This window comes from Ambystoma mexicanum, chromosome 2p (genome assembly GCF_040938575.1).
Source record: "Ambystoma mexicanum isolate Mex_15411 chromosome 2p, UKY_AmexF1_1, whole genome shotgun sequence".
NCBI lineage: Eukaryota > Metazoa > Chordata > Amphibia > Caudata > Ambystomatidae > Ambystoma > Ambystoma mexicanum.
Window position 1 is genome coordinate 1,059,774,694 of NC_090923.1, and position 24,132 is coordinate 1,059,798,825.

The 24,132-nt window shown below is 45.6% G+C and overlaps 1 protein-coding gene and 1 long non-coding RNA gene across 2 annotated transcripts in view; one reads left to right on the top strand and one right to left on the bottom strand.

Moving 5' to 3' along the window:
* LOC138567105 (uncharacterized) overlaps window positions 1-12,225 on the bottom strand; it is a 70,983-nt gene extending 58,758 nt beyond the window's left edge. The window contains exon 1 of the long non-coding RNA XR_011302102.1: window positions 12,126-12,225. This is a non-coding gene — a long non-coding RNA (uncharacterized lncRNA). The remainder of the gene's footprint in view (window positions 1-12,125) is intronic.
* Window positions 12,226-12,255: 30 nt separating this feature from the next.
* CDC42EP2 (CDC42 effector protein 2) overlaps window positions 12,256-24,132 on the top strand; it is a 227,620-nt gene continuing 215,743 nt past the window's right edge. The window contains exon 1 of the mRNA XM_069644976.1: window positions 12,256-12,354. The gene's annotated coding sequence lies outside the window, so the exon portion shown is untranslated. The remainder of the gene's footprint in view (window positions 12,355-24,132) is intronic.

A 24,132-nucleotide genomic window follows, 5' to 3' on the forward strand; every position in this document is an offset into this window, starting at 1 on the left:
CTTTTCTATCCCCAGGGCTAAGGTGGGCTTTATCATTTCGCACCTCTCCGGAAATGCACTAACCTGGGCCACACCTTTAGTCAATTCTGGAGATGCCCTCCTGGATGATTACGACGGATTTATACAGGCCCTTAAGACCATGTTTGAATGCCCAGAACAGGTCTTTAGCACCCAGGAACGTCTACTTGATTTCCAGCAAGGTTCCCAGGACATGCTTATGTATGTAACACAATTTAAACAATTGGCTAAAGAAGCGGCTTGGTCCTCAGGAGCATGCTTTACTCTTTTCCGAAGGGGACTAAATGAAGACATCAAAGATGAACTAGCCAGAGTGGCTCGCCCAAGATCATTCCAGGCCCTTATGGATCTCGCTATGCAGATAGACTTTCGTATCCAGGAAAGGAAGGCAGCGAAGAAGAAAATCAAGTTGCCCTTCCAGAAGGTTTCCATTGAGACCTCCTCCAAGTCTGACCCCACTCCTGCCTCTGTTAACGATCCAGAACCCATGCAATTAGGGGCTTTCCGTGGACCCATATCCCCGCAAGAAAGGATGCGAAGGATCCACACAGGGTTATGTATGTATTGTGCCTCGGATAAACATCTAGTTAGAAAGTGTTCTCTAGCCCCTCCACGGCGTTTGGGAAACGCCAGCTCCCGATCCTAGATGGAGCAAGGCTTCGGGAGAGAGATGTTTGCTCCACATCTATTCCATCCTTGAACTCGCCTGGACAGAACAACCTGGTGATTCTGCAGGCCTTTCTATCGCCATCCAAGAATGAGACCTACCCCATTTTGGCCTTGGTGGATTGAGGGGCTATGGGTATATTCATAGATCAAGATTGGGTCTTTAGCCACCACATTCCATATGAAACTTGAGGCATCATGCAACCTGTAGAGGCGATTGACGGAAGACCTCTTTCTTCAGGACCCACAACCTTACAGACCAAAGAAATCCAACTCTCGATAAACCATCATCAAGAGGTGATCAAATTTGACATCATAAAGTCAGCTCATTACCCAATGGTACTGGGTATGCCCTGGTTACAGAAGCACAACCCATATATTAACTGGGCAGCAGGATCCTTGTTTCTTGGTTCTGATCATTGCATGTCTCACTGTCTATTCCTGGATTCGTCCTCAACATCTTCCGAAGGCACGCCAACAGACCAGTAAGGCCCATTCATGGTTTCAAATATCATACAGGTTCCTAAGGCCCATCAGGAATACGCTGACGTGTTTTCAACTGCTATAGTCCAGGCCCTACCCCCTCACAGACCTGAAGACTGCGCTATCGATACAGAACCTTCAGCAGTGATTCCCTTTGGAAGGATGTTGATTTTATCCGAACCAGAAAAAAGGGCCCTCCGAGAATACTTGGATACCAACCTTGAAAATGGCACCATAAAACCATCCAAATCTCCAGCTGGAGCTTCGTTGTTTTTTGTTCCCAAGAAAGACACTAAAGAGCTTAGGCCTTGTCTTGATTATCGTGGATTAAATCAATGCACCCTCAAGGACCGCTACCCATTGCCCTTAATCTCAGATATCATGGAAGTGGCGAGAGGAGCTGTATTATTCACGAAATTGGATCTCAGGGGTGCCTACCATCTGATCCATATCAGGCAAGGAGACAAATGGAAAACAGCCTTTAGAACACCCTTTGGTCACTTTGAATACCTGGTCATGCCCTTCAGACTCGCTAATGCCCCAGCGGTCTTCCAACGTTTCATGGATCGGGTGTTTTCTGACATGCTGTTCCTCTTCGTCATAGTTTACCTGGACGATATCTTGATTTACTCCAAGGACCATCTAAAGCATGAAGAACATGTTAAGGCAGTCTTACAACGGCTATGTGAACACAAACTCCTAGCTAACCCCGAGAAAGGCCTTTTTCATGTCTCTACTGTTCACCATCTAGGATTTGTCCTTAGTCCAGAAGGAATTGGAATGGACCACTCAAAGGTAAAAGCTATACTATCTTTGCCTGTTCCCACTACCGTGAAACAGATTCAATCCTTCCTGGGGCTTGCCAACTTTTACCAGAAATTCATACCGTCCTTTTTCTGAGATAGTTCAACCAATCATTGCATTGTTGAAGACAGATACTCCCTTTCTCTGGACATCAGCTCAAGATAAGGCATTCCAACGATAAAAAGCAGAGTTTACTCAAGCCCCCATCCTAGCTCAACCTGATATTAATCGACCATTTCTAGTGGAGACGGATGCCTCCAACTATGCCATAGGAGCAGTGCTAAAACAAGAATTCGAGGACAAATTAGAACATCCCATTGCTTACCTTTCACAAACCCTGACTCCCAGCGAGACTCATTATTCCGTCTTGGAAAAGGAGCTGTTAGCCATCCGTCAAGCCTTCACAGAATGGCGTCATCTACTTCTGGGAGCTAAACATCCTGTTCAGGTCCGTACGGACTATCGGAATCTTCAAGTTCTACAATCTTTGGAATGTAGGAATAGTCGTCAAGCCCATTGGGCCTTCTTCTTTGCCCAGTACCAGTTCCACATCCATCATGTCCCTGGATCACGAACATAATTGCTGACGCCTTATCCCGACGTCGCGACTACGAAACTCTTGAAGATCAGTCCTTCCCAAAGATGTTTCCCCACACAATTTTTGTAGCCCAAGCAATCAGTCTCCTGGAAGACATTCGGATGCAAACCCAGTCCTCTGAGATCTGGAAGGAATTTACGGGGAAGAATTGGTGGAATCTTAGAACAAGAGATGGGTACCTGTTTAAGGGTAATGGCCTGGTCATTCCCACACAAAGACTACAACAACAGATTATTAACCTCTGTCACGATACCCTTCACTCCGGACATGGTGGCATCACCAACACCCTCCATCTCATACAAAGACAATTTTGGTGGCCTAAAATAAAAATTGACGTTCAACGTTCAACGGTACATTCAAGCCTGTGCAGTCTGCAATCAAAACAAGCATGATAACAAGAAACCGGCAGGTCTCCTACTTCAACCTACGCTACCGTCTAGGCCCTGGGAATTCATCGCTACGGACTTTATTGTAGAATTACCACCATCCAGAGGTTACACGACTATCATGGTCACCATTGATTTATTCACCCACATGGCTCATTTTACACCATTGTACAAATTGCCATCTTCCTCAGAACTCGCTGGCATCTTCCTGGAACACATATTTCGACTTCATGGACTCCCTTCCAAGATTATATCAGACAGGGGACCTCAATACATCGCTCAATTCTGGAAACACTTATGCCGTATTCTAGGAATCCAACGTGCCCTCTCTTCAGGTTATCATCCACAGACTAACGGAGCTACTGAACTTGTGAACCAGACCCTGGAGCAATAACTTTGTTGTTTCGCCACCAAGGTACAGGACGACTGGTCACTCTTAATACCTGTGGCTGAATTCGCCTACAACAATTCTGAGCACTCGGCAGTCAAGACCAGCCCTTTTTTTTTTCAGCCAAGGATTCCACCCTTCGGTTCTACCTTCCATTCTCCCACATCCCACACCAGTACCAACAGTCGACTCCTGGATTGAAACTCTCATCAACGTACACAAGGAAGCCAAAGAACACTTAGAAAAGGCCCAAACTCACACCAACCATTGTGCAGACTCCAAAAGAAGACCAGGACCTTCTTATGCAGTCGGTGATAAGGTCTGGCTGTCCTCGAAACTGCTGCCTTGACATTTACGACCAAACAAACTGGCTCCCCGGTACTATGGCCCTTTTTCTGTGACAATATGTGTTTAATAACAGTATATCTACACCGGAGAGCTTCCCCATAAAATCATATCTCCCCTGCGGGTCTATACAACGCCTGTTTTCTCAAAGCATAATGAACGATGTATCAGTCATCACCTCCCTGGCCTGAGTTGAATAATCAGGGTATCCCCGTTGGTTCCTGTGATGCTGGAAATGCATTGGAGGGACAGGGCCTCCCTGTCCTTGTCCTGTAGCCCTTTTTCATTTGTGTTCTGTATTGTTATCTGCCCAGGAGTCCATGTGGGACTCCTGGCAGTGCAGCTCTTCCTGTTTTTGGTACAAGCCTGTGCCCCTAGTGTATGTTTTTGGGCACCTGTGTGTGGCCCACAGAGCAGGGTATGGACTGGTGGCATCTCCATGCTGAATTTGACAGGTGCTCCGAGTATCCTCAATTTTAGGACACCCAGGCCCTGCCATTGGAATCAGTTGATTCCTGATAGGAAACAAGATGGCCCCTGTGGCCTCTTGCTTTCTATTGCCTGTTACCTTGTTTTCCCAAAGTCCTGGGAAGCCCCGACTCTGTCCCTTCCTCCTGACTGGCTGTTGGGTGGAAGTTCCATATATAGTGTTTTTGTGAAGTCCAGGCCAGACTGGCTGGAGCCTTCCCAGTGACTGTATGTTGTGGGTACACCCTGTGGGTGGGACCTGGGTGAAGGGAGTGTGTGACCAATATGCACTTCTTGTTGTGGATGTCTGCTATCTGGTGTTTGACACCATGACTGAGAAGCCCTGCCCGAAACTGGTATGAATGCAGTGTGTAGTGTTGAATGGCTGGGTACTTGTCCCAATACACATTCCTTGTTGCGAGTGTCTGAGAGGGAGGAGAATGGCCTGAATGCACTGTATGCCGGATTGGCTGACTGACTGCTGAATGCCCTTCTGAGTGATTGGTTGCCTGAGCGTGACCCAGCAGAATGAATGGGAGATCAACTAGTATATCTGGGGGCCGCTTACTGCTAGAAATCGTTCAGAAGCTGGAGTTGAAACTGACATTGAAACTGAAGTTGAATCTCAAAGCCGAGCCTGAAGAAGGTTGACTGCTGTCTTCCTTCACCGAAATCCGAAAGCCACTGAGACTGATCCAAGAGAGGACCTGGTTAGGCGCCCCTCTTCCCGTGCTCCGAGGGACCATCGAGCACCGCTAACCTTTGCCGAAGCTCCCTGGAAGTCAGACCCTCGACAGGCTGCCGACCGGAGACTGGGACCGCTGAGGAGAATAAAGATAAGCACCGGACAGTCCGTCCACTGTCATCGACCAGGGTTTGCATAACGGCTGGAGGCCCGTTGAAGCCGTGTTGCCCAGACGAGGGGACCGATTGACGCTGTGCCATCGACGACTGGAGCCGCACATTCCTTTGCCTAAGACTTTTGATACACGGACTCGCTCATCCGCATCGCCGCCTGCCTTATCCTGCCAGAGAAGGCCAGGCCGTCGACGCGCCGAGGGGCATCTGCCGGTGGGTTTCCTGCCACCCAAAGACCGTAGAGACGCAGGACGACTCGACGCCCTTGCTGGGCCACAGTTCTCACAAACTCTTTGCGGTCCTGAACTATCGACATTGAGGTGCCCTGCATGCCTCTTCCTTGCAGGACGTCTTCAATGAGCACCGCTGGGACCGAAGCTGCCGCCTCGACGCCAAGTTCACTTTCTTCGAGGGATCTCAACGATCCGTGGCTCCTGCTTTAAAGGGAGCCGCTCAAGAAGGATCCGTCGACAACTCTGCTATCCCAGGACAATTGGAGTGGTAGAAACATTATAGAAGGAAATAAGACTTATAAAGCAATATATGGACTGGGTTTATAGTGTATCTTTATTTTACAGGTTGCCCAGGTGGGAGAGATCTCCACACAGAACTGTGTCCAACGGTAGAGGCCAGTATTCTGCCAATTGTTCTAACCAACTGCTTTCCCTCCTATGTCTATTGTTGGTTACCTTTATTAAGTGATTTGTGTGACGTTTAACCAGAGTACAGTTGATGCACTTTAATGAAATCTAATAATTGTGGTACCACTTAAAACTGTATATATTTGCCATTTTAGATTAACTAAGCACAAAGTGAGCTATTGTGATTGTGTACATAACCTTGAACTTAATTATATAAAGACTGTGTTTTAACTAGTGGCATACTTGGGCCTGGAGAGTCAGCCGCTGGATATCAACCTCATGTAGATTGTTGCCCATTCAAAGTGGCTATTTAGGTCATGAACTTTTGTCCAGGGGATGACCAGAGTTATGCAGCTGTATTCATCCCGGTGTTGGGGTCAGTACAGTTTGAATTTGTGCACAGGTCTACCGGCCATTCTTTGTGCGATGCTGCAGCGTCTAGGCGACCTGCCTGTTATGCTTGATCTAAAATGGCGCTGGTGCGCAATGCATTCTGGGAGAGCGCTCAGAGCCATGATGGATATTTACTTCATGCTGCAGTGAAAAGCTGCACACATTTTGCTGAATGTTAGATTCACGGTGCTGAGAAAAACATGCTTTCCAAACCTGGTATGCGGTCAAGGACATTTCTGCTGGGAAAGCTAACTTTGTTATGGTTTGCTACTGTTCTCCGTGGAGTGTGTTTTTAGAGAAGGGAGGCACTGCGCTTCTTGGGGGGAGCTCTCGATTGACCCAGCTGGCAACCGACGGCTGTTCCTCAACTGCGCAAGTGCTGTTTCCAGAAGGTTCGAGAATTGACTCCCCTTTGTGGAGTGTGTATATATGCGCAAGCCCGGAAGGGGTCAGGTGAGATGCCGGAAAAGGATGCTTACGTCCGGCCCTCCTGTGAGCTGTGGTGCTCTCGGCCTGGCTGTTCCCAGGGTCTTCCAGCCGCTTCTGGGCGAGATTAGGAATCCTGTTACGCTCACGATGATGTATTTCCTTTTGAATTCTTTACTTCTTCTGTGATTTATGTCCATATTATTTTTGTGAGGTATTTCTATGAACTTCTGAGATTTCAATAAATAGCCGTATAAGAGCTGATTATCTTCTAAGAGTGCGTGGCTGTGAGTTATTGCGTCTGTCTACGTTCAAAGTATTTGCTCTGTAATTGCATTGGGGATTTATGTTTGTTCCGTGCACTTTGGGGAGAGCAATACACTGCCCTAATGGAGAAGTTGCCCTGGTCATTTAGTATCAGTGTGTGTGGCTCAGTAGGGTTAAGGCTGGCAGTCTCCGGGTGTGACCGGGGTACAGGTTGCAACATACAGCACGACTGCACGTTCCACTAGCCTCTGAGGGCTGTGTAATAGGCCACAATGTGTCCCGGCGCAGGCAGTTTCTCGCGTGGGTCTGCCGCACTCCAGACAATTAGTTATTTGCTTCAATGTCGCAGGGGTCCTGGCCCGGCCTTCAAACTGAATGGGGCATCCCGGGCATTAAGTATTATCATGGCCCATGATAGGCATACTCAGTAGACTGGTCTCTTGTAGTTGCTGATCCAGTCTGTGGATGGCCGTATGTATATCTCTGTGGGGTTAATGGGCGAAGTCTCAGGTGAGAGCCAGGCCGTATTCGCCCAAGGTCGCTCTACGGCACCTAGCCGCGCTTCACGTGTGATAGCCAGGTGTTTGATGGTCTATTAAATGTTTATGCGTTATAGGCAGCAAACCTGCTAATGGACCGTTGCTGTCTGATATAGCTTGAGGTTTTCCTTGGGTTGCTCTGTCTCATGAGGTGCTGGTCGTGTGTAGCCAGCTGTGCGCATTTACCTTATGGATGGATGAAGCGCGTACAGAGCTTGCAGGCATATCCCACTGTGCCCAGATAACAGTACGCTGCTACTGGCAGGCCGGTTCAGGCTCCTGCCCCCTGCCCCGCTTACCGTTTGCACCGCCAAGTGTTTTAGCTAGTTTCCGCATCCGGGTTCCATGGCTCGCCACGCCAGCGCGTCTAGAAACGCCGACAGGTCTCCTCTCCTCCTCCCGCTGACTCGATCTTCTGCTGCACGTAGCTCAGCGGTCACAGCGCGGTTCTGCTCAATGTTTGAGCCACAGGTTCCTCGATCTGTCCACTGTGTAGGGAGGCCATCTGGAGGTGGATATGGTGGTGTAAAACATGATATATGTCTATTCGGGATCTTATGGGACCGGAGCTTCCAGCTCAAGCCGCCATCTTCTTAGCTCCTCAGCAGCAGCCCCCCCCCCCTCCTCAGGGACATTCTGCACAAGTTAGATTGGCTGGCAAGAATAGATTTGAAGGATGCCTACCTGAAGATTCCGGTTGCATCGGAACACAGGCAGTCCCTCAGGTTCTGTTGGCAGGGACACAGCTGGCAATTCACCGGCCTACCTTTCGGGCTAGCCTCAGCTCGCTGGGAGTTCACCAAACTGATGAGGCCGGTAGCAGCAGCAATCGGGAACAGGGGAATCACCAAACTGATGAGGCCGGTAGCAGCAGCGATGGGGAACAGGGGAATCAGGATGATTGTTTACCTACACAACACCCTGATTCTAGTGCAAGACAAGACAGCGTTAGTGATTCAAGTACAATGGGTGAGTGAGCTGGGATTTGTGATCAACTAGAAGACGCAGAGTTGGTTCTGAGACAGATGGAATTTCTGCGATTCGTGATAGATACCAGAAAACAACGTTAGAACTGCCTCAGCAACAGATGAGAGCAATCAAGAAGGAGCGGAGAGGAGCAAGTCAGAAGGTGCCTATTTTGCTTCGGAATCTAGCCAGGATAGTAGGGTTGCTGGCGTCATCGATTCGGGCCACATTTCCCAGGCCCATACACTACAGGGCGCTGCAGAGGCTAAAAATCAGGCACCTGCAGAAGGGGATCAGATACCATCAACTAGTGCTGTTAGACGATGACGGGAAAATAGAGCTAGACAGGTGGCTGCTGAACGTGGAATCCTGGAATGGCAGGGCCATTTTTGGGGATGTTCCAGATTTAGTAATACAATCGGCCGCAAGCCACTCTGGCGGGGTGCAAACAGGAGGCAAGTGGTCAACGGAGGGGCTGCAGCTGCACATAAACTGCTTAGAGCTCCTAGCCGGCTCCTTCGCAGTAAGAGCTTTCGCCAAAGAAAGTAGATTGTTGCATTCTGTTGAAAATGGACAACATCTCAGTGGTGCAGTATATAAACCGGCTCGGGGGAACCCGGTCGAAGATGCTGGTAGAACTAGCAAAAGATTTCTGGCACTATTGCCTAGAGAAGAGAATAGCGATTGCAGCAGAGTACCTTCCAGGGACCAAGAACTTAGTGGCGGATTGGCACTCTAGATACCTGGAGGACGCCAGTGATTGGAGATTGCACAGACCAGTGTTTTTACAGTTACAGAGTCTATGGGTGCAGTTAGACATAGATCTGTTTGCCTCCAGGTTGAATGCGCAAACGGCCAGGTATTTCAGCTGGAGGCTGGATCAGGGAGCACAGAGGACAGACGCGTTCCTCTACAGTTTGGCGGGAGCTATGCATTTCGCCTTCCCCTCCCCGTTTATTATGCTGGCAAGGCCTCTAGCAAAGATTCGCAGAGAGTGAGCAGAAGTAGTTCTGGTAGTGCCCCTGTGTAAATCGCAAGCATAGTTTCTGATTCTGATGGAGCTTTCCTCCGATTGTTCGAGAGTGATTCTGTTTCAGACGTACCTAATGACCAGGCTGGTCAGGAACATCTTCTAATATGGACGGGGGTCGCTGCAAGAGTTTCAGGCAATGTTGGAAGTTGCCAGGCCTTTTCGGAGGCTGCTGCTAACTGTATCAAGATATTCATGGGCACCCTCCACCCTGAGGCACTACGACGCAGTTTGGGCCAAGTGGAGGGAGTGGAGCGCATTGTGACGTATTCATCCCGTTTCGGTCTCTGTAGTCCATGTTCTGGCAGAATTGGTGGAAGATGGTCGTGCATTCCGCACCATAGGAGTAGATCGATCAGCAATTTCTACGGGACACAAAAAGTACAACGGGCTGCCGATCGGAGAGCACTTGGCTGTAGTTAGATTATTGCAGGGGATAAAATTGTGCAAGCCCCCCCCCCAGTCAAGTATTCGGTGCTTTGGACTTGGAGGTAGTCTTCCGACTCTTCAAGCAGTGGCCAACTAATGATCAGCTATCGGTTCAACGGCTAGCTGGTATACTAGCGATGTTGCTGTGTACAGTGTCCTGTAGGAGAGTTTCTGATGGTAGAGCACTTGATGTTGATAGGAAAGTCTTCGACCCGGGAGGGGGTGGCTTTTCATGTTGCTAAGAGGACTTAGAGCGGGTCATCCATTATTTCACACCTATATTTCCCGAATTAACATAAATTGTGTGTAGCTCAGTGCATTAAGGATTATGAGAAGGCTACCGAGAGTGTAAGGCCACGAGGAGTGTACCATCTTCTAATTGCGCATAGGAAACCCTATCATGCGGCAGCACTCACCAACATAGCCAAGTGGGTTAGAGAATTTAGGAATATTGCAGGTGTAGATTTGGGGATGTTCGGAGCCCCTTCTGTGAGAGGAGCGATGGCATTCAAGACATTTGCAGCAGGGGCGTCTTTGGCAAGACATTTTGAAATCTGCGGACTGGTCCACAGAGGCTACCTTTAAAACATTTTACTTCAAACCCATTTCATCAGTGGAGTCGAGGGTTTTAGACAGCTTTCAACAAGCATAATGCTTGCCTCCGGTCTTGACATAGAACGAGGATTACCCAGGGAGTCTTGATTCTATTAAAGAGACAGAGGCGACCATTATCCCACCCGGTATATGCAGGGAATGGGGTACTTTGTCAGAGCGCTTGTATAGCTGTGTTGATGTCACAGTATTGCTGTTTGAATAGGTGACTAAGTAGCTGCGTATTCCCACCCTAATAGTATTCTTTTTGGTTGTTCTCTAGGTGATGATCATAAGAATAACTGAGCAGACGGAGGGACTGGAGTTGTGGCTGGTGCGAACAGTGGGACTGTGTTCGAGTTAGACCAGGCTTCCGCGCTGGTGTTCAGTTGATTTTGTGTTATGGATCTAAGTGTAATGGATCCATAAAATGAAAGTCAGTTGGACTGTTGGTTTTCTCGTTGGATCGCCAAATAAAGAGGAGTCTCGGGCAGGATATGACAGGAAAGATGTGCTGAGACAAGATTGGTTAGAAAAAGAGACCCCAAAAATACAGAACACAGAGGACTTCTGGGGATTCGTAGTCCCTTGTGACATAGTTTTGTGGAAGTTGCTTTACTGTTAAAAAAATATATATATTTATGTATATGGGTTAGTAAGGTGAAGAGGGCGTAGGATAGTGGGAGGAGTGGTGTACTGTTTGCAGCTTCAACTCGGTAGACACTGGGTGCTGAGCTTTGGTGCGAGTATTGGATCGGTGTCAGTCCGCGTGTGCTGTTGGTGCGGCTTATGTGTTGTTGCAGTGTGGTGAAGTGCGTGCAGCTGGTTGTGCGAGAGATGGTTGTGTGAGTTTTTTTAGTATGCAGAGTTAGAGTTTATATTGGTTAGTGGGTTATGTGACATTTAACATGCAAGCATTCACAGTTCTATCAAGTGTGGCACTTGCTGCCCTCATTTACAGATCCTCCAGAGCGCCTAGGGACCAATTCCGTTGGTGACGGTGCGCTATATAAGTACCATTAACGTAACATATGCATACATGATATTTTAATAGGCTGCTGTGGAGAGTGGCATTAAAGAGTTAAAGCATAATGGTTGCTTCAGTATCTTTAATAGAATCAAAACTCCCTGTGCTGTAAGCATGGGTAATCTTCATTGGCAAGCAAACACCAGCAGTTGTAGCCATTGGAAAGGTTTAATGCAGATCGTTACTATAAGTGGAAATACACATCACAATTCCTTTGAATAAACGCCATTGTGTAGCCAAGAAGAGGTTATATTTTTAAAACAAGGCTCATTTGCCATTGCACACTGAATTATTTAATATGGGAAATAGTCCACTGGCCTAAAGCCCGTTTCCAGTTATTTGTATATTATTTTCACTGTTAGTTCTTGTTTTTCTTCTCCTCAATTATCGGAGGCGTGGGCGGACCCACGCAGGCGCTTCCCCATCCTAAAGGATGATGTGCACCACACTGTTAGTTCTTAGCTTTTCTACTTAGTATAATTTACGTTACTTCCCGCCGCTTAAGACACTCGAAGCTGCTGTTCGGAAGGGATTTCATTAAAAAGCCAAAAGGCGGTAAAGTGACTTATGAAGCACGGAGAGGTCAAATAGCCTGTACTAGTACACCTACCCTCCCTCCTTCTGAGCCTCCCGCCACTTCTTCTGGAATAGCCGGCCATATTACAGTCAGGCAACACTCCTTCACGCAGCATGATTCGGATTAGTTTTTTTACTAGTCAACGAAATATAGACTTTGGGGTGTTGTTTTATTTAAAAGCCTGAGGGCGCATGCTGGCCTGAATAGTAATGAAGCGGTGCTTACCACAGTGTCTCGCTTAGTGGCACTGGCACGCCACCGCCAGCTGTGCCGTTCGCACTCGCGCAACACGCCCTGCCTCCCTCTCACTGGCGGCGAAGTCCGTGCGTTGTGAAGGGTGTGGCTTGTGCTATTTACTCCAGGGGGCGTGGCTTCCCCTCACTTGGAGCTTGACGGTCGAAGTGCCAGAACACCTACTTGGAGCGCTGAACGTCTTGGGTGTGTCTCTCCACAGGTAAAAGATAAGCGATATCTTGTACACGTTTTGTAAGTATATAACCCGCAGGTGTCATGGATGCCCAGTGTAGCGTTTCGAGACTCCTGCATGTCCCATAATATTTGTGTAGACTGTTTTCAATGTATCGTATAGCGAGTGCCTCTTCAACCAGCCTTACGTGATCACGCATGTCTTAAAATGTCAAACCTGTGTATTGCCGAAGCGAAGTAAAAAGTACCCCGTGTTCGGTATAGACGTTTAGGCTTACTTTAGCTTTATTTACGCTGTTTTGCGGTATTGATATCTCGTCTTGCTGTGGTAATAAGCGCCCTTTAAACTGGTACTACTTCGCAAATTAGGTCTACTCTGTTTATCGTCTTTGGTGGAATTAACGCTTAAATCGGCCCTGGTAAACTTTGATCTTCAGCTTGCGCACAGACCATGCAGTAAGCACAGAAAACATTGATCAATGTTATGTCTCATGCATCGTACAAAAGTATAAATATACTTCTACCTTGTATGATCTGTGAGCATGTTAAGGGTATGTGTGTGCATTATATATGTATATCTGTGTTGATTGTTTTAAATGTCTATATCGTATGTCGTCTCTAGTACTTGGGTGCTCACTGCGTGCTCGCTTGCCCTTTCTTCATCGCCCCTTTTTTATATGGCGAGAGGACATGACATGACGGTTGACCATGCTCTGTGGTTGCAGCGCTAGCACCTGATCACGAGTTTTGAGCTAATAATGGGTGTTTTACCATTCCGCCAAAATCCGAGTTTAATTTGTTTAACTCTTAAGTGACTGTTGTTTTTGTGTGGTGGAAATGTACTGCCACATAAAAGCATTACATCATGGTGTTATTTCCGAGTGAGTAATTCCCTGACTTCATGGAGTCCTATGGGACTCCCAAAATTGGGAATAAAAGAAAGATCAACATGACTTGTAATCGTGTAGACCTACTGGGCACTCAGTAATTACTGCATGCAGTAACGGTAACTGAGTTTGGGGGTATTATCGCTGGGAACACCGGCACACTTGCAATCAGGCCCCAAGAGCGGCCCTGCCCCTGTCCATGTTGTGCATAGGAAATAGCTGAAGCGCATACCCCTCAGCCCTAGAGATAAGGGGTGTATTGGCCACTTTTACTCTCTAGAAAAATGGTAAATACTCCCAAAAAATAAAACTAGGGGGTAAAAATACTCCTAAGCAAAATGGGAAACTGACATATTGTAGCATGTCCTCTTGCTTTCACCCACAATGCAACAATGGATATATTAGGACCAGTAGTAAAGGTAGTGCCACAGAAAAAGGTTCTACTGTTACTGCCTGATCTGAAGAGGTAAACACGTACCCTTCAGTGTGTGTGAATAACTTGGTGCAAAGAAATATTTCTTAAAGAACATTTTTTTTACGGGTAAAACATATTCTTACTCTCTTATTATACTCCCCCTGGGAATGGGACTTACTTTTTCACTCCCTAAAAAATCATTTTACTCCCAACTTTAAAAAATGGAGAGCACATATTTGCACTTCAAAATCTTATCTGGAGCACTGCATGTCCTGCACAAAGGACTTGTCTGCAAGCCCAAGAGCATTGTATAAAGAAATCCACACAATTAACGTGAAAACATGAGTTGCCTACTTACCAAGAAAGTCTCTGCTGTATCAGTTTAAAAACCTTAAAACGCTGCTAAAATTTGACATTAAATAACGTTAAGATTTTAAAATGGGTTAGTTGAGGAAATTTAAGAAACTGGGATTTGCCCCCGTACCCCATCTACTCCACTCAAATACATCAATCCGAGTAAAATCAATGCTGAAGGTGTGTTGACAGACAAAATACCTACTGAAAGGGAAGTCAAGCAGGGGTGCCCCTTAGCAGCTTTAATTTTCAAGTTGTACACTGTGGATCTACCATTAGCACTATTGGAGTGTAATTCCTTCCCACCTAGAATAAATGTTCATCAGATAAGTTGGGCGACATACACGGACGATCTGGTGCTGGTGGATTCCACACAACTAGGTCTACAGCGATTATTGAAGAACTTGGAGGCTTACTTGTAAAGAAACAACCTATAAATAAATGTCAAAAAGTCACTATGAACTTGGGCTACAGTTCTTGTACTCTACAGTGCTCTGGAAGTCATTGTCAATGATGAGAAAAATGACAATGGTCATCAGCGATTCCTTATCAGATATTGAATTAATCTCCGGAAAAGCCCTACCAAGGCCTGTTGAAAAAGTGGACGGATCTGATTCATGCTTATCTGGCTAACGCTGGAACAAACATCGAGACACTCCAGGAAAACCTGTGTGCTGTCAAGAAAAAGCTCATGAACTGCGACTGGATCAAGACTATTAATAAAAGGTCTAAACTTGTATCCAGTCTAGAATTAAGTGGTGAAGCTCGTGGAGTAAATCAAATTCCGATAGATCTGGAATTGTTTCCGTCCAGATATCATCGGGACCAGTTCTTGCGATTGCGTCTAAATTTGCTCCCAACTAAGATGCTATTTTTAAAACATGGCGAAAACTCCTTAACCGCTGTCTGTTTTGTGACACCACCGCTGAGTCCTTTAAAACATCTGGTTATCAAATGTTTGGCTGTAAAAATCCAAAGAAGTACCTTTTTGGGAAAATGTGTGCCCTTAAATAGAAACATGGAGGACTGGTGGTCTCTACTTTTGGCTGGCAAGAACATTATGCTGATCTGCGCAGTAATTGATTACCTTGATAAGCTATTGATGAAATGAAAAGGAAACATTCTTCCTTGGATTAATTACAAAAATTACTTGATACATTTAGATGATGGGTGTGTAAGGGGAGTTGATGACAAAATAATGGTGAAGAATTAGTAATGGCGAAATTAGGATGATGGCGTTCTAATGTGAGCAACTAATTTTGGTACTTCCCTTTCTTTTTCCTCTTTTTTTTTTTTCTTTTTCCGGTCCTCAATTTTGCTGTTGTTCGGGAGTAGAGGAGAGCATGAATATGAGTGAGATTGAATGAAATAAACGGATTGAACTGTACATTTTTTTTTGTAATAAACTCAAATTTAAAATAAAAAAATAAAATAGGTTATAATTTGAATCACATAAATTAGTCAATAAGGTTTGCAAAGCAACCTTAGCTCTCTGCCCCTCATCATAACCACCGCATCGCAAGTGACTTAATTACCAGTAATCTTAATTATCCAGAAACTGAGGGCCTCCCTCGTCAGCTTGAGGTTATTATTCAAGAAACTCCTACAGTGCCCTTGTCACCAGCGCTCCTGGGCTCTGCCTTCTGCAGACCGATAAAACGACGGGGAGACGGCATGAAAACAGAAGTGTGCTGCAGTGGTAGGGTCGCTGGGTGGTTCGAAAGATGCCGGCTCTCCAAGCAAGTGTTCCTGCCTTCACCAGGGCACAACAATGAGGGACAAGGGAGCCTGTGGCCGTAGTGGCCACAGGCTGGGCCTGGATCCCCTGCAGTGCTGCACAATTACAGCAGGGCTTGCAGTAACAAGGGCCGTGTTAATCAGCGACCTGCTGCTCCGGACACCTGGCATGACAGGGCCCAATGACAGCTATGGGTTGGAGGTGCGATAGAAACAGGGCACCTGTGGAGCTTCAAATGATAAGCTTGTGTGTGCAGTGCCTGGTTTTTTGGATGTCTTGTGCAAGGCAATGAGGAGAATCCACAATATGGGGACGTTTTCATGTATATCCAGGTGACCAGGTGACAGGCAGGAGAGTCCCACTCCATATCTAGCACAGCTCCCCCCCCTAACCCCACCCAAAGAAGGATGGAGCCTTCAAGATCCCTATCAACCTAGCATTCCTGGCATTCTTCCCATTATGAATTGCAGCTCCCAAGGTCCTCCCGGGCAGAGGAGGGTGCAGAGCCCTAGAAATCCATCCATCAGAGGGGCTTACTACAGTCAAAGGCAAACTATAGGCTATAATTGATAAACGGCTATCAAAGTTGCCCTTGAGAAGGAGAACGTCGCTGCTGGGAGGCTAGAGGTCCAGGAGGATGCATATCCAGGTGCCAAGGGCCAGTAATTTTAAAAAATGCTCTCTGTGAAAACTCTCGCTCACCTGTGGACTGGAGTGGTCCGAAGCTGGACTGGCCTGTGTCCTGGCATGTGATCTTGAGTATTCAAGGGCAATACTGGTTCTGTGGGGGAGTCGTAGTTGTGAGTCCTGTAGGTAGGGACTATCCTTTCTGGAAGCCACCCTGTCCAAAGATAGGAACAGCAGAAAGGGTAAGAACCAGAGCAAACCCCCAAGTTCAGAGGAAAAACCCAGAGGGGAAAAAACCTCTATTCTAATAGGTTGTGCTGCAGTCTTCAGTAAAACGCTGATGGCTTCCGTTGAAATGTTTAGGTCTTCATAGGGGGTACTGAGGTCTGGCATAGGACCAAGAGAATGCCTCTGAGTGGCAGCAGGAGGCTGGGACTAAATGCAAAAAGAGGTAACATGAGGAACAGGTGGAAACGAAGGAAGCCAAGGAACAAGGCAGGGCAGAATACTAGGAACAGTGTGGCAATAAACGTGGAGCAAGTACCTGAAGTGGTGATGCATGGCCGAAAGAAGCTCATGGTCGACACAGAGAGAAACTATGACAATAGCGACCATGCAAGTCTTTGTTGGCCACAGAGCTTTCGATCCATGACACTCTCCAGCAATGCTGAAACATATTTCAGGAAACCCTGGAGTAACGTGTACACAATGTTGACAAGAAGAGGACACAGACTTCATTGCCAGCTCAGAAATCACCATGATTAAAGATATCAAGTAGGCCGTTACAAGACAATGGGCAAATCTTGAGAAGTTTGTTGTGCCCAAGTTTATTTCCAAAAAGTATCCGGTCAAGGCCAAGTGAGCAGGCCTTGTTCGATCATGTGAAGTTGGACTCTGTCGTGACTTGGTGGGCAGATGGGGTCCAAGCACACACCAGCTGTGAGCCACTTGATGTATGAAACCAGGTAAGTTTTATTTACTCATTTACCGTCCATATGTTCCAGTTACTCTTTAGCTATATACATGACAGAGAGACCACCCACTGGCCATTGTCAAACACACTAGCTTGGGCCCAAACTGACACTCTCAGAACACTCGCCAGAAAACACTCGCCAACATTCTCCTGAGCTGTCAATCACCTCAGACACCAACATTCTAACAGGTTTATAGGTGGCCAGCAGACAAGGCAGACTACATTAACACTTCATAACTTCCCCCTTCATACACAAAATCACACACACACCAATTGATACCACATACACACAACCCATCACACCAGAGCAACACACTGCCACAAACTCAACCAATCACACAAAACCAAAACACCCGCCCATTCAAGACTGCCACTCTTGGACCTAGAGCCTGCCACAATTTAGCAGGAACATCCCAAAGGAGGGAAACCATCCAGCAACACAAACACCACACACTAACTGGTGCAGGAGCAGGCCAACTAACGCACAAACCAAAGGGTGGTGCCACACAATTCCTAGTGCAACAGCATAGTGAGATGCATAATCCATCACTTCCACCTTCACTCAGAACTCACACCAACAACCTTCTGTGATTGGTCAAAAATGCGAGGCGGACAACTTGATAAAGGTTTTTCATAAGAAGCCATTTAATTAAATTAAAAGGGTGAGATAAACGCCTCGCTTTCTCTAATCTGAAACTAAGACTGAAAGAAAGCACTCTTATACACAAGGCTATCTGTTCCTCACGCTTAGACATACAACAAAAGCATTTCAGGTATTCAGATGGCTGTTCAAATTCAACAAAATAATAATTGGAACCACGTATTCTTCAGGGTCGGATCCCTTCCCCAGGATCAAAGCAGATTTACCAAAATAAAAATTCCAATGAATGTAGTACATTCCATGAGTCCGATTCTACTTCAAAAGACAACACACAAAGGTTTCTCCTAATATCCAAGGTCTTTTTCCGACACAAAGTTCCTTCACTTTTTGGAGGGTTTCACTTGTCGTCGTGATTGTCTTATAATCCAACAAAGTTCATCCTTCTTCCAATTAGTATTTCGGTAGGATTTCTCTTCTCTTGAGAAAGACAACTAAAACACATTTCTTCTTTATACGCAACAATGTTTTCGTTAGGATGGTTTTACCACAGTCCATCAAACACATTAGTGGAATTGCCACAATCTTTCCACCACAATACAGTACTTCAATGTTTTCTTCCTGGTTCACTAACATGCCAGGACTACCACTAACCATCCCTTCTCTTGTGTAATCTCCTGCTGGGAAGGTTCTCCCAACACTACAAAAAGTACTCTGCTGCCGTTAAGATGGATTTCTGAACTCTGACCTGGTGGGCAGAGGTTCAGAACGCCAGCCTAGTTTCTTGGAACAGGGTAACCTTCTGGACAAGCCAGACCAATCAAGGTAGCATTTTGTCATGCCTGCTGGACATATCTCTGGACCAGGAACGATCTTTCCATACAAAATGAGTTACGCCCATAGAACCACTAGACCATTCTACTCAAAATGGAGGTTGTTTGATGCATTGCCCGGAAAACGACGTCTGCATTTTTCATGTCGCTAAAATTCACGTGACTTAGTTCCGTCACGTGTATCACGGCAGTGCGTACATAAACAGCGTGGAAACTCAGATTGCTGCTTCTGATTAAGTCAATTTTGGTGTTTTGTAGCTGAACTCCGGACCTGCGTTCTCGCATTCCCTTCAGCAACTTCTTTGGCCTATTTTGAGCGTGTTTTCCTCCACACGCTAATTCCTGAGCTGCGTGAATCCTGTTTGCGTGCCCAATCTCCACGCGGACGCTGTCTGCAAGCGCGGCTGTCCTGAGCTGCGTGTATCCTGTTCGCGTGCCAAATCTCCACGCGGGCGCTGTCTGCAAGCGCGGCTGTCCTGAGCTGCGTGAATCCTGTTCGCGTGCCAAATCTCCACGCGGACGCTGTCTGCAAACGCGGCTGTCCTGAGCTGCGTGAATCCTGTTCGCGTGCTAAATCTTCACGCGGAAACGCTGTCTCCAAGCGCGGCTGGCCTGGCTGCGTGTATGCCATCGCGTTCAATCCTGCACGTGTTTTTCTGAACTACTTTGAACCTTTGGTACCTGTGACAGTTAACAGGTGAAATTCTAATTTTTGTTCTTCGTGGGAAAGTAAGTATTTCATGAACTATTGGAAGGTGATTGTGCACAGTACATTGGACGCTATCCTGTGGTGCACCAACCCGGTATCTAGCGAGAGCCTCGTGCCGTTCGGGATAAGTCTCCCTTACTAATCTTCCCTTCCTTTGTCGTTTGTTCAACACCTGGTTTTCTTCAAGAAACTTTCGTGGATTACTTCAGTTTTGCCATAAGGTCAGTGTCTGAATTAATACTAATACTGTGTTATCTTAGTATTCGATTGGGACAGTTTCTTATGATACTTTATCTATCCGAGGCATACTTCCTACACAATTCCCACGCCCTTTCCAGTGATCCATCTCTCTGCCTGTTTCATCCAGTCAGAGAGTTGTATCATTTGGAAGGTCTAATTTGACCTGCCTACAATCAAGTTGCGTGAAAATAGGATCCGGAAGAGCCCTAACAAATTGTATCCTTTTTTGGTTACCGTATCCTTTTCAGTTGATACATTGGTGATTTTTGACACATTTGCAGCGGTCAAGACTAGGTCTCTGGAGGGGTGAGGGTGATCGAAAGTCCACAATGAGCACACACAGTAAACAACACCACAAATTACTGGTGTATATATCAAAAATACATATGCATTTATTAAAGGCCTTTCAAATCCAACACAGGATGAAACCACAGCAATATTAACACAACACTATACTAGGGAACATATATACAGTAACTATTGGCCTAAGGAATATTTAACAAGTAAGGATTCACAACCTGTAACAGAAGAGGGTCAGACAGTGCAAATATACTTTAGGCAATTCTTCAGGAGTCTCAACCCTAATTAATAGGCAGTCCAATCCTTACAAAGTGTGGATCCTTGTGCTCAAAAGTATGTTCAGTGCGGCGGCACTCAATTGTGCGTAAAAGTACAAAACGGGTCTCTTGAAGAATAGAGTTCCACTATTCAAAGAGTATCTCCACAAGGGCGCAGAGCTGTTTCCAGGAATTGGAAATAGGATGGTAGTTCAGACTACCCTTAAAAAGGTGAGTGGCCCTTGGGGGACAATCATGTGTAAAAGTCTATGAATGCGCCAGGGGCCACTGATAAGTGTTGCAAGTACTGACCGACCCTCGACGCAGTCTGGACCAAACTTCGCTAATCAAGTCCAATTCGCTTGCAGGTTTGAGTCCAGCAGTTGCGCGTCTCTCTGGCTTTCAGGGGCTGTGTTCCGGGACCTCAGTCTGTGGCGGGACAGTGGCGTTTTCTCCACTTCTGGGGAAGGGAACGGGCCAGCTCCACTGCAGCTCGTCTTAAGGCACAGGGGGGCACAGCAGCAAGGCACCCATGAAGTTCGTCACCACAGCGGGGCGGCACGGGTACCGTGTAGGCTCTGGTTCAGGCAGAGACTCCTAATTCCAGACCTAGGAGTTACAAAACTCAGCAGGAGAATGCCTTCTACCAAGAGCTTAGGTTTCCCAAAGTCTCAGGTCGAAACTCGAGACGGCAACAATTCCAAAGCAAAGGACCCATACGAGCTGGTCAGTTCACTGGGCGATCTAGGAACACTTCGAAGGGGCCCTTTTGTAGGTTAAGCAGGAGGTGCTGAGAGTAGTTAGTCCCACTACTCCCAACAGGTCGAAGTGCCCTTGCAGGCCTTCTATGATCGATGATGAGAAATAGGGGATCCAACGGGACAACAGCGGGGCCAGGGTGACAAACCTTCCAGCGGGTCACCAGCGGTTCCACGGATATGTTTCTTCGGTTCAGGATACTTGGGTCCTTTTACTAAGTTCGGTGTGAGCTCAGAAGATCGACCTGGAATAGGTCTAAAAGGTTAGAAGAGCTTGTATTTAACAAACATGTTGCACTACTTCTATAGTTGAGGTATGCCAGCAAATAGCACTTTACAGTGTTACTTTATTAAACATTTTAACATTTTCCATGTCTTGTAGAAATGACAAAACATGTGTATATTTATGTTAAGTTTCTCTGGCCAGCTCAGAGTATATACTGTCTTGATTACTGCCTTAAATTGCAACAGTGATGTCCTTTAAAATACTCCATATTAAAGTAGCATTGTCCAAATTCAGATGAGCTGCAAGTTTTTTTAATTGCCCATCAGTCATTACCGGGTTTAGCATGCTAAAACTATGCTTTTTGCTAGCAGAACTGCTAGCAAAAAATGTATTTTAAATTTGAGTTTATTACCAAAAAAAATGTACAGTTCAATCCGTTTATTTCATTCAATCTCACTCATATTCATGCTCTCCTCTGCTCCCGAAGAACAGCAATATTGAGGACCGGAAAAAGAAGAAAGGGAAGTACCAAAATGAGTACAAGCAATGCCAATTTGTAGGCCCTGGCTAGGTGTGGGTAAATATGACCTTTGCCAGAGAGGATCTGTGCAATTTCATAAAGAGTTATTTTCTCTAATTTACTCACTCTCCAAAATATCCGAGTCAGATTCCTACACATAATCGGGTAAACTATGGCACAATTTAGTGGAGACTTCAGAAGACGCCTTTAGGATATTCTCAGGCAAGAGCAATAACAAGAGCTTCATATGCCCAAACAATAGCTGGTGTGTGTCATACTATTAAATTATTTTGGCGATCTCAGATTTATAAAAGGGTTGAAATGCCTGCTGTACAGGGGTACCAGGATTTGCATTCAATCTTGATGATTGCATGGGTGACATTGTATCTCAGACCTCGCTTCAGCATCCTCACCTACCCTTTCAAAGCAACTTGTGTAAGGCCACTCTTTCCATTTTCATGTTTGCAGATTTGCTGCAGAATCTCAGCTGTTTGATGCACCACATAATTTGCTTGTAAAATGGCAAGCCCCACTTGTAGAAGTTAGACAGCAATTTTTAATTTTGATCATGGTTTCCATTTGTAACAATGTCAAATTAGATAATTTGGTACAATAAATGACTTGCTCTTAACTCTGAATAATTGTCGAATTTCTTAGCATCTTTTTTTGTATTTAAGAACATCTATCAAGCTATGGAAATAGGTGCAGGCAGCCTTAACAGATTGATATCTCATGAACAAGCAGGTTTCTGGCAGAGATTTTAGGAGTGTTACTTTGCCAACCTTTTTGATGCCTTCTTTAAAAGATGCCACTTGCAAACTAACTTGCCTTGAGAATGCTGTGAGGCCCTTCTACCACTGCCCTGTAGGGAGGCCCTGCCAACTTTCCCCAACCCCTCCACGAGGCCCTCTCCCCTGCCTCCTCTGCAGCCCGTCAGACCTGTTCCTTCTTTGTTATCGGCAGAACATTTAAATAAGAAGCTCTTTATTAGTGATGGTTCATTTGCGTAACCATAGTTTCCGAAAAAAGACACTTGTTTTAAGCTTTGGGTGAGAAAAACGGATAGTTGTGTTTTTGCTTTGTAAGCACACACAAATCTCAAGTTAACTGCACATGTCTACCTTCTTACAAAACAAAATGTGCCTCACAACTTTTTAAACCGTCACCCTTATTTTTATGTCTGCTTATTTGGCACACCATAAAGCGTTAGCCCTTTTTTAAAACTTCACATTTTCTTCACATCATATATGTAGCAGTGTTAACTAATTGCTCTCAGGTCTAAAACGCTAGTCAAAATATCAATTATAAACAAATCTCCATGTACATTGCAAATTGTGCATATGGTGTTTCTTTATTCAATGCGCTTACTATGCCGATACATGGTTCTCAAGGCTACAGTTGCGCTTACAGAATCACTATCTTAATAAATGTTACATCACATTCATTGTTGGATAACCCAAAAAAACATTGTGATCAAAGACCCATTGGTGATCATACATAAAAAAGTGGTGGTTAACATTATACCCATCGTTCATATTATACATGTGGGTTGAAATGTAAGCAACAATTGAAGATACGCGCAGTAGTCGTGTCCATTTAAAAAAGAAAATTGTATCCAAATTCATGAATGGTCGGCCAAATAATATCAGAAAAAGGAAAAAATAATTGTATGCACAAATGGAACAAAGAATTAGAAAAATTGAGAAAAAAGAAAAACACATTAACAGTTATTAGTAACCCCCCAAAACATGTCTCCTCCTTCAAAAGATCCAAAGCCTGAGGCTCCAGCTTCCAACACTTAGCACCCAAAAATTGGAATGCCCTTCCCACAGCACTCAGAAGCGAAACATCCTACACCGTCTTCCAGAAAGTATTGAAAACCAAACTCTTCAATTAACTATGCCTCCTCCCACTTCTCTGTAACCTTCAACAATTGACCATTCTTGCTATGCTGTTTCACTGTAACCTAGGAACATGTACTATCCTTTCCACTTTTGTCAATATTGTTTGCACTGTCATTTTATCTGAAGCAGGTTCTTAACCAGGCAAGTAGTCTGTAACTGCGCCACGATGCCCCAGGGCTGCTGTGCGCTTTATAAATTTAAATAAATAGATATATGAAACATATTGTAGAGGAACTGACTATGGTCTAATTACCACATTCTTCACCGTGCAGCGACACAAATAATTTTATGTAGATGCCCTGTTGAGGTACAGTAGTTAAGGCAGATGTTAGCTTTGTATTAGTTGGCTCCATAACACTCTTGATGAACATTCAAATAATACATGTTTAATTCTCACCACTGGCTTGTTTCCTAAAGTCTCCTGTGGGGGCAGGTTTCTTATTCCTTGATTTTTCAACTTTGAAAAT